We start from the raw sequence: 8,451 nt of genomic DNA on the forward strand, positions 1-8,451 counted from the left end.
AAAACCAGCAATGGCGAGTCCCCGTTCAGCCTAACCTATGGAACGGAGGCTATGATTCCAGCAGAGATTGGATGCCCATCCTATAGAGTGCTCATGATGAGTAAGACGGATAACGAGCAAGAAAGGAGAGAGGCGGCTATCATCAGTGAAGCCAAATACAAGAAAAATCTAGAAAAATACTACAATCAGCGCGTGAAAGAATGCCACTTCAAGAAGAATGATTTTGTCCTTCGGAACAATGAAGCTAGTCGCGCAATACCCCCGAGAAAGATGTCTCCAAACTGGGAGGGACCTTATCAAGTCTCGGAAGAATTGGGAAAAGGCGCATACGCTTTAAAAGATTTAAATGGAAAGAAGATCCCGCGCACATGGAACGCAGCACAACTTAGAAAATGTTTCATGTAAAAGTTGTCAAGTTTGTAATCAAGGCTTTTTAAGTCATTATGAATAATGATACGTTCTATATGCGTTCTATTACCTTTTGCATACATGTTTCACACTTCCCTTTATTAATTTTGAGCAATATGACAACATTGTATTGACATCAAACTAAAAATAAAACGAAGTAAAACATACATGCGCGAGCTTCAAGCTCAGACGCGTTAACGAGTTTTAACTCTAAAACGTCAGGGCCTTAGCCCAATAATATGAGCCTTAGCTCAAATTACTCATAGCATCCATCCTACGTATTACGCAGCTGGACCATAAAAATACCTAAGCACAACTAAGGCAAAGCACATGCCAAAACATAGTTGTTAAGGTCTCAGGTCGGGGCCGCGCATGGGATTATAATGGATATAAGCAGAGTAACACAACTGACACGTAAAGGCTAAAAAACTCATTCATAATTCCCTATAATAAATGCACGATAACGTCGCGCAAAAGAGGAATAATGAAATGCCAAGGCACGTGTCAGCATATTCAGAATATCGCAAAAAAAAAAAACTTGAAGTATGACAACTGTTAAGGATTAAGTAAAAATAATTTCCTTACAACCTTGTTCAAGTTTCAATGTGTAAGCATACCTTATATTCAACAAGCACACACATGCAATATAAAGAGATGAATTGGGAATGCGCAAGATGCGAATAAGGGAAACACAAAATTTCATTCCGAAACATAGAAGTTTACAAATTTACAGATGATGAGGTAAAAACTACAAACACAAAAAAAAAACAAGAAGGGCTTTTCAAGTCTCTATGTTAATATCAGCCTCTTCATCTTCCTCATCGTTATTTCCTCCCTCAGCATCTGGCGCAGCCCGCTCCTCGTCATCTCCAAACTTACCATAATCAAGCTGTTCGTCTTGAATATAGTCGTCTTCTGTCATGATAGCGTCAGGAGTAGGTCCTTTGGCCACGCCAGAGCCGCTGGCAGAGGTAGCGTTGCCCGCGCCATCATCATTGCCACCAATCCCTTCACATTCATCAAGTAATTTCTTTAAAGCGCCAAGATCGGGCTGGTCAGCAAGCGCGGCTATCTGCAAGTCACAAGGAACAGTATAAGTACAAAAGATTATGAAAATAAGTCAAGTAAAATCATTAAGGTTAAAATACCTGCTCAAGGATGGGAATTGGAGTATTCAAGTACTTCTCCCCCACCTCAGTCATGTCAGCGCAGACAGCGTTAAGCTGATAAGGGTAGTCGGATGGATTCTTCTTTAGCATGCCATATTCATAACCATCCTTAAACCCCTCAGCCCGACCCACCAAGCGCGACGCCGCATTACAGTCCATCACAAGGGTCTGGAACTCGTCTGAATATTTCATGGCATAAGCGCAACGAGTCACACCCTGTGAAATCAGCCAATGACGATCCTGCGCAAGAGAAGAGACAGACGTCTCAAAAGCAGGAATCTGAGAGTTTAACAACTCAACAGTTTCTTTGGCTTGCTTCAGCTCTTCCTTTTCGGACGCCGCCGCCGCCAAGGCCTCTTTCTTCTCTGCTTGCGCAGTAACAAGCTCTTCTTTCAGGCGCGCAACCTCACTTTCCAACAAAGATTTTTCAGTATTAACCTGCGCAATAGTTCGGTCACGCGCCTCCACTGCCAACTCCAGGTCACGCGCTTGACGCGCGTGCTTTGCCGCATCTGCCTCTGCCACTTGCAGTTTCTCTCACGCAGCTTGCAGCTCAAGCCCGCGCTTCACAAAAGCAGCGTTGGAACTTGCCCGGTTCTCGCTAAGTTCTGCTTGTAGTTTCTCAGCTTTCTCTCGGGCATCAGAAAGATTCCAAGCAGAAATCTTAGCCTCTTGCTTGACCTCCACAAGGGCATCACGTACCTTTATATAATCATTGCGAAGCTCTTGGGAGGCAGCAAAAAACACAGACCCAGCAAAAAGGTGGTCATTAAGCAAATCCACGCGAGCGCGGTCCTCTTGAAACCTCCTTTCAGCTGGAGGAACAAAGTGAGCCCAAAAGTCTTCACATACGCCCAAGGATTGGAATGAGCTCTCTTCAGTGATACTCCAGCTCGGGCGATATATGTGATCGGCTCCCTACAAACACAAAGCAACGCAAAGAAACGTTTTAGTTATCTAAACACTAATTTGGAAGTCCGCACAGCGGAGCAAAATAAACTTATACCTGAGGAGAACCGGCAGAAAGATTAGCGCCAGCTGATGAGCTTCTGCCTGCCCCATGAGAAAAAGGCTGCGCCACGAAATCTCGTGGCGCTATAGGGCTTACGCAGCCACCATCAGAATTTTCAAAATTAACCTCCTCGTCATCCTCTATAACAGGTCTCTTCTCCTGCGACTTGGAAGAATCAAAAATAGTCTCGCGAGGAGGGCTGCGCGCAGGAGGAGGTGAGGGAGGTCTTGACGCTGTTAGAGTAGCGCGAAATATAGTCTCCTGCTCCTTAGTGATCCCAATGAGGGGAGATTCAGTACTTGTTGGAGCAGGAGCAGAACTAACGGCGCCAGCGCTAGCAGTGCCACCAGCAGCTTGTGTGCCAGCTATAATTCCTATGAAAAAACCAACAAGGAGAAATGATTCATGACTTGAACTAAAGGAAAAAATCAGACAATCAAAGCGCAATAAATACCTTGGCGCACCGCAGTCCGCGAATTAAGCATCGCCATGAAGTCCATTTTCCCCCTTTTTGAGGGCAAAACAGAGGACTTCAAAACAATTTTCGGCATAGCCTTGGCACCTTGCTGCGCCTGAGGTTGAGCCACCAACGTTGCCGGCTCTACAAACATTTGAGTGAACAAAGCTTCATTAATAACTCTATCGGAATCACGCTCATAAAACCACAAAATATAAACAAAGTATACCTGTTGGAGAAGATGAAACAGCAGGCGCAACACCGCTTTCCTTGTCTGCCGCGCGCAGAGATGAGGTGGCAGCACCATACCTCGTGTGGACTGGAGGATTGCCCACACCTTGAGGCAAAGAAGACGAGGAAAACTTGGAAGTAAAACCCTTGGTTTTCTCAAGTCCCTTCACTTGAGTAGGAGGAAGATTCGGGGCAACAGAGGCATCATCTTTTTTCCGTTTTTTACTGGCCCCTGCGCCAGTTTTGCCTTTAGCCTTGCGCTTGAGTTTTTGCGCTTCAGCTTCTTCCTCCTCCCCTTCCTCTTCCACAGGCTCCAACCCATAATTAGCGAGCGCATCTACAATACGCGCAACAGAAATGTTAAAACCAAATTTGGTATTCTAAGGGCCTAAACACAAATACAAGGGCTTACCAGGCGCATCGCTGTCAAAGCAAAATTCTAAGTCGACAGGGATGAACATATCATCGAAGCGATCAGGGAAAGCAACTTCCCCAGCGTTCAGGGCGACAGAGCCACCTTCTGTATGCTCGTCATAGGCGGCGTGGATGTATTCCTTGCTTTCTGCATAAAACAAGACAAGTGATATCAGCAAAACGAATTATACTTGCGCAAAATTAATGCAATGAACAAACAACCCACCTGAGCCATCAACATGGATGACAGGCTCAGTCTCGCTGTCAGTCCACCTCTTGCTCATACCAACCACCACCAACGCTTCCTCGCAAATATTCTTGGCGGGGGATGGTTCAGCAGTTAATTTTTTAACCCACCGCCAGATGGATTCTTAAGAACGTCATCATCCGCGGGCGCGGAAGTAATCGCGCGCATGGTCATACGAATGGGAATAACACCAGCCTTGATATAAAAGAATTTTTCAGCCCAGTCATGAAGGCTTTTGAAGATAACAGTGCAGCACTTAACCTTCTGACTGCGCGGTGAGAATGAGAACCAAGAATCTTGGATTTTCGGGTTATAAAAAAATTGAAAGCGCCGAGGGGTGGGCTCCTCGCGCTGAGCTTTGCACGTGAACTCAAAATGAGTCATGCGCACTAATCCACAGGGATGGACTTGAGATATATGAATCCCGTAAAATTGGAGGAGCGCACCTATAAACCTCGTCATCGGAAGACGAAGATTACAGCGGGTGAAAAAGTAAGAATATAAAGAGATATAGCCGGCGGGAGGATCCGCCGCCGTCTGCCCGGCTGCCGGGAGCAGACAACCATACTCAGGGAGAAAACCCTGAGAAGCAATGAGACTATCAAGCTCAGGCTGTTTCAACTTGCAGGGGATTTCGTCCCATCTTTTCGCCGTTTTATTCTTTCCCCCCTCCTCCGACGAAGCCTCGGCAACCCGAATACCCTTGCCGGTTTTCTTCAAAGTAGACATAACCACTAATTTTACACGGCCTTTACTAGGGGAAATTGTGGTGTCTGGGTTATCAGACATACAATTGCGAATCGAACAATATGGTTACTCTAAGCACGGAATTCAGGGACGAAGACGAAAGCTCTTAATCGGAATGTAAATGATAGGCAAAAGCTCTGAAAATGACAGTGGAGATGAAGAAAAAACCGTTCAAAAGGTTTGGTTTTATAGGCCCAGGGGAGAGAAAGAGAAACAAGTAATAATCAGATCTACGCTCACACGCCCCCACTCGCAGGCGTAGGCCAACATGAGCGCGACACGTGTTCCTGACACTGCATGAGGAGACGTGAAAGGCCACTGTAGCACCTCGAGCACACGAAAGGTCTGACACATAACGTCTCTATCTCTGATGCATGTCAACACCAACCAACCACGTGCATTGACGATTCGTTTTAACCAAAGGGATGGAATTTCGCGCAACGCGCGTACATGAAAAGAAAAAGAAAAAACAAGCCCTATTGAAAAAGCAAACTATTAAGTCTAATATCTATCTTACCTCGCTCGCGCGAGACAAGACACACATTAGACTAGGGGGCTTGAAGGGGTATGCACCCGCCTTAACATCGAGCGGGGCGGGTCAACCCACAAGATATAGACAAGAGGCTTGAAATCAGGATGTCATGAAGACACAAAGCCAAAACCTATGCGCAAGCGCATGAAACATCTGCGCGTGGCGCATATCACATACGCGCAAGCGCATGAAACATCTGTGAGAATAAGGAGAAGACCTTGCGCATCCCCGGGATAGGCGCGTAAAGGCCGCGCGTAAGCGACACACAACAAATGAGACAATAGTCTAATCCAAATCAGGATAAGGACAACCATGATTGTACTCATCACGCAACCTTCCAGAAGGTATCTTTTAAGGAATAAAGAATGTGCTGATGTTGACAGCTGCCAATGAAGGGTGGACAACTCAGCAAAGCCCATGTGCCACCACGTGATGGCACATGGGTCAGGTGAAATACCTTGGTCAGAGAATAATCAATGAAAAAGCACCAGGTGTCCTAAGTACACGTGGCGCGAAGCAATAGGAGGAGGCCAAAAAGGCCCTAATTGGGTCTGAGCCCAATCATTGGAAACCCTAATACTATAAATACCACACCACCTCAACAGTGCAAAAGTAGGCAAGAAAATATATTCTAAGTCCTTTACTCATTTTTACATCCTGATTATCTTCTCCTACAATACCTGATTCTCACACCGGAGGGTTACCCCAAAGAGGACCCCTCTGTCCCTTTCTGAGGGGTAAGCTCACGGTGCTGTTCGTTTTGTAGGTGGAAGAACTCGTATCTCGGAAAACCATCGGTGATATAGCACACTCGTACCCGAGGAACGTTGATCGTACACAAGTAAGTCGATACACGCTTCTTCAATCACAATAATATAATTCCCTAATTCTTCACTCAAAAAAAGACGTACGCTATTTTCTGAGAAACTATCCAAAAAAAATTGTATTATACATCATTTCACAAGAACAAACATTATAGGTTTATACCGCTTCCCAAATAGAATAAAAGTACGGTCTCATTTGACTTATAGCCAGCTACCATTCGTTTGCTTTATTCATTTACGATTTCAACTATTTACCCTAGTTTAATTGCAATCTAATATAAGAAATGAAGTCAAGTCTAATTCGTTTTATTGATTTTCATCATAAGTAATTAGCACGCCTTAGAAATTACTATATGATTTTAATTAGCAAGCTTACAGATTCAAATTCGATAAAACATAACTTTTATATAATAAATTGTTAATGATATACAACTAATATTTTATATTAACTTGCAGTGAGCAAATTAGTGTCAATCATCATTGTCCAACAAATCAAACAATCAATGATAGCATTGATTCTAGTATACGATATGATCATAAATAATTTGTTCTATATACAAACTACGCATATAATGGATCGAGAACTATCGAGAAATTAAACAAAACAAAAAAAGGATAAGCTCACCAACTTTGTGACATTGGAATAGAATTTTTATTTTTCCTATTATATATAAAAAATATTTATTTTTTTTATATATTAATTTATATAATATCAACATGTTATATATATATAGATATAGTCCTGTTGAGTTGATAAGATGTTCTCACAACAAAACCAAACTCATTCTCTATCTATCTATCTATCTATCTATCAATCTATCTATTTCTGATACATTCTGATACAACTTCCAGTCTATCTTTCTCTTCACTTTAGTCACCCATTCCCCTGCCCATATAACTTTTTAAGACCATTTTTATCATTTTTCCACAAGGGTTACTATAAAAGGAAATACTTATTATTCAACAATGGACATTGAGTTTCTTCGGTCCATTTCCGAGGACCAAACAGACATGATGATGTTGATGCAACTCGACAAGCTACCCGATTTTTGTAACGTCTATGGTGACGACAAGAACTTGTCAACCGAGTTCTTAGATCAAGGCAGCAGTAGTTGCACCAACCTAAGTAATCCTAATATGCAATATTCGGTGGAAGGGTTGAACGCAGTCAACCCTTCCACCACCATTTCCTTCACCTCCCCAACAGAAACTGAGATGCAGTTTCTGTCGAGTCCGAGGTTGAGGAAAGGTGAGGAAGGAGAGGTTGAGCAGAAGCGGCATTCGATGGCCGCGATGAGGGAGATGATATTTCGAATAGCAGCAATGCAACCGATTCACATTGACCCTGAATCGGTTAAGCCGCCAAAGCGGAGGAATGTGAAGATTTCGAAAGACCCGCAAAGTGTGGCGGCTAGGCATCGACGAGAGAGGATTAGTGAGAAGATTAGGATACTTCAAAGACTTGTACCGGGTGGTACCAAGATGGATACGGCTTCCATGCTCGATGAAGCGATTCATTATGTTAAGTTTTTAAAGAATCAGGTGCAGACACTGGAAAAAGCCGGAGAGAATCGGCCGCCGCCGGCGGCCGGGATTGGTTTTCCAGTGCCGATGTCGAGTGGGAGTTACATTCCGATGGGGACGCCTACAAAGGCTTATCAACAATCGGCGCAAAATGTTCAGCACTATTTAGGTGCTTAGATAATAAAAAATGGTGTAGTAATTTGCCGTTAAGAAAAAGAAAAAAAAAACGAAAGGAATATTGTTTGGGTACAAATGGAAATCAAGCTTATCAAAGAGGCTTTGATTGAAAGTAGAAGGTTGTTTTATACTTTTATTAACCTTAAGAACAATTATAGCGACAACAAATCTTAGGATTTGGAATCAATGCAAATTGTACTATCGTTATAAAATAATCATTTCCTTTTTTGGAAAATAGCATCTGATTTTTAAATGTTACTTTTAGTTGTTTGATTGTTTCAATGGATAATATTATTTTTTTTTTGAACGGCCAACTAAGTAACGCCGGGTACTTCGTACGCGGCCCCTATTAGTTAAAGGTATCCCGAGCCGGTCACTAGTCCGGACAGACGGAGCCCCTAGCGGTCCACCTGTTGAGGGATTCACCGGATAAAACCCGACCCCCACGCCCGCCAAACGGCACGACAGCGAGGGGCCGGTAAAACCGGGTGAGATCAGGACTCGAACCCTGGCAAGCCAGGGTCATCCCTCATATCTCCCATATAAGTTGGTGGTAGTAAGGTTTGATCCCCCTACCTCTCACTTATAAAGTGAGTGCTCTACCATTGAGTCACAACCAACTTATAATGGATAATATTATTGCTATGAAAAAGCTAAAATAGCATCTGATTTTTAAATGTTATTTTCGTTGTCGGATTAACAAAATAGT

General features: G+C 43.4%; 1 pseudogene; it reads left to right on the top strand.

Moving 5' to 3' along the window:
* The first annotated feature begins 6,815 nt into the window (after window positions 1-6,815).
* LOC143604095 (transcription factor HEC1 pseudogene) lies at window positions 6,816-7,849 on the top strand (annotated as a pseudogene).
* The last annotated feature ends 602 nt before the right edge of the window (window positions 7,850-8,451 follow it).

The sequence above is a fragment of the Bidens hawaiensis genome, unplaced genomic scaffold, assembly GCF_021521415.1.
Source record: "Bidens hawaiensis isolate Kalapana, Puna unplaced genomic scaffold, B.hawaiensis_p1.1 tig00063908_1, whole genome shotgun sequence".
Lineage (NCBI taxonomy): Eukaryota > Viridiplantae > Streptophyta > Magnoliopsida > Asterales > Asteraceae > Bidens > Bidens hawaiensis.